We start from the raw sequence: 2885 nt of genomic DNA, 5'->3' as shown, positions 1-2885 counted from the left end.
TGTCATCATATTTATATTTTATATATATATATATATATATATATATATATATATATATATATATATATATATTCATATATGCCGGATATATGTTTACATTACCTCAATATGTGTGGAATGTGTGTTTATACATATACATGTATTTATGATATGTATATATATAATTATATAAATTATAATATATATATATATATATATATATATATATATATATATATATATATATATATATATATATATATATAAATCATCAACTCACGTGTGGAACAGAAATACTGACTCACACTCGAACCAGGTCTCTTATTATGGAACAGTCATCACACAAATCTAAAAGAAGTTGGAAGAGAAACTGTGTATACCTGGGCATTGCTCTCATTGATTTTCCCCAATACTCAGGAAAACTGAATCAAAAGATGAAACCGACGCAACAATAGATTCAATTCGACAATGACCTCCAACTACATCGGTCATAATCACAGATCAATTAGCAAACGGCTCATTATCTTTGAAGCGGAGGGCATTGAATGATCAGCGTTATAATTAATTCAACTGCCATAGGATTTATGCCGGATGAACTTGCCTCAGTCCAAACTGCGCCATTTACATTACCTCAATATTGGATGGAATGGAAGCTGGAGTGTTACGTAACATTACGGTAGTGATTGTAATAGAAATAATGGCCTATCTTATTATCTATGTATATATGTATATGTATATCTATATGTGTATATGTAAATATATGTGTATATATATGTGTATGTATATATATATATATATATATATATATATATATATATATATATATATATATATATATATATATCTTATTTAAACACAAAAACTTTAGAAGAACAAGTTCTGTGCTGAATCCTGCGTAGAATCGTCAAAATGATCATTGCAAACCATAGAGATTCATGCCAGTGACCACTGATTTGTTACAACAAATGGCATATAGCTAAAAACATTTCTTTAGAACAACGTCTTTAAAAAATATAAACAACAGCAAAAAGGTGTTTTTAAAATTTTATCAATTGAGTCTTCGGCAAATCGCTTTTCCAGAACTGACGTCAGCTCCCGATCTGAACAACTCATAGAGAAGTAGGGCCTGAGATTCGTAGACGAAATGCTGAAACGAGTCAGGAAGGCTGGCAGTGATTAGACCTCCGACGGCACAGTGCCTGTCTGCATTGGCCCGGGGCTGTCCCTAACCAATTTGGCTGTTTTTAAGGGACGACTGCAGGGAAGAGAGGAGCAGGGAAGTGCAAAGAGAAGAATCGTGGATATGATAACAGACAAAAGGAAAAGGAAAAGGGAATCAGGTGGATACATTTAGTGGGTTGTGGAATAATGAGGAAATTACTAGGAAGAAAATAAAAAAAAATTAATAGTAGGTGAACGAGAAGCACGGAAAAAAGAATGCGGAAACGATGAGAAGGAAAATAAAGTAGGTATTGGGAGAGGAAAATGAGAGCGAAGATGAAAATGACAACAGAAAAATGAAGAAAATCATGATGAGAAGCCCAAAAGGGTTTCGTAGGAAGAGGGCATTGTTAGGGGAAAATGATGCAGAAGAAAACGAATGACTAAGATAGAAGAATGAAGAAAATCATGATGACGAAGATAAGGAACGGAGTTTTTTTTGGGGAAAGGAATAGCGTACAAGAGGAAGAACAAAAAAAGAGGCCAGAAGAGTGCCGATGAGAATTGCATTATGATTAAGAGAGGATTAGCGCTCTCGAAGGTTGTCACAGGTACGAAGTGGGGTTAAAATGTTTTCGTCGAGAGGTAATTGCATTTTGCAAGGACTGCATTGTCTTAACATCGACAATAAGGATAAAAATAGGGTTCGGTGTAGAGCATACATTCAAAAAGGGATGTCTGATAAGTAGTTGAACATTATTATTATTATTATTTTCTATCTCAGTCATCCTATTCAACTGGGTGGTATTTGTAGTTGGGGGGCGGGGGGTCCCAGGCTGCATCCTGCCTCCTTCTAGGAGTCCATCACTTTTCTCACTATGTGCGCTGATTCTAATAGCACACTCCTCTACACGAGTCTTGGACCTACTTCGGCGTCTAGTTTTTCCAGGATCATTTTTATTATTATTATTATATTATTATTATTATTATTATTATTATTATTATTATTATTATTATTATTCAGAACAACCCTATTCATATGGAACAAGCCCACAGAGGCCAGTGTCTTGAAATTCAAGTTTCCAAAGAATATGGCGCTCATTAGGAAGTAAGAGAAGGTAAAGGGAAATCCAGAAAGGAGAGATCTCACTTAAAAAAAAAGGAAAAAATTAATTAATAAATATATAAAAACGTATTAAAATGCAAGAACAACATTAGGGTAGCAATGCATTGCACTGATATTGTAAAAAAAGAATACTTTCACTTTATGTTTAATGTGTCTGTGTGTTTTAGGAGGCCATTCCAAGAACGTACAAAGAGAATTTACCATTATTCTTCCTTTGGGAGAAATCGGTTCACAGTTTAGATGGTTTTGGATGCAGTATATTTATACAGCTCTTTAAAATACATCACAGAACCGTTTATAAATGATACCCATTAAATTCCCTTAACAAGACACTGAGCGGGAATATCAGTTGTAGGGTTGGATTACGTAAGGAGCGTGTTGTATAAAAAGATATAACAAGTAATATATAAATACTTGTATATATATATATATATACATATATATATATATATATATATATATATATATATATATATATATATATATATATATATATATATATATATATATATATATATATATATATATATATATGTATATATATACACATTTATATGTGTTCCTGTGCTTGGTTATGTATGTGCGTTTCAATCAAACAATATTTGATTAACCGTAAATA

This window comes from Macrobrachium rosenbergii, chromosome 53 (assembly GCF_040412425.1).
Source record: "Macrobrachium rosenbergii isolate ZJJX-2024 chromosome 53, ASM4041242v1, whole genome shotgun sequence".
In the NCBI taxonomy this organism is placed as follows: domain Eukaryota; kingdom Metazoa; phylum Arthropoda; class Malacostraca; order Decapoda; family Palaemonidae; genus Macrobrachium; species Macrobrachium rosenbergii.
The sequence above is the reverse complement of the archived record's forward strand: the minus strand, read 5'-3'. Positions refer to the sequence as shown.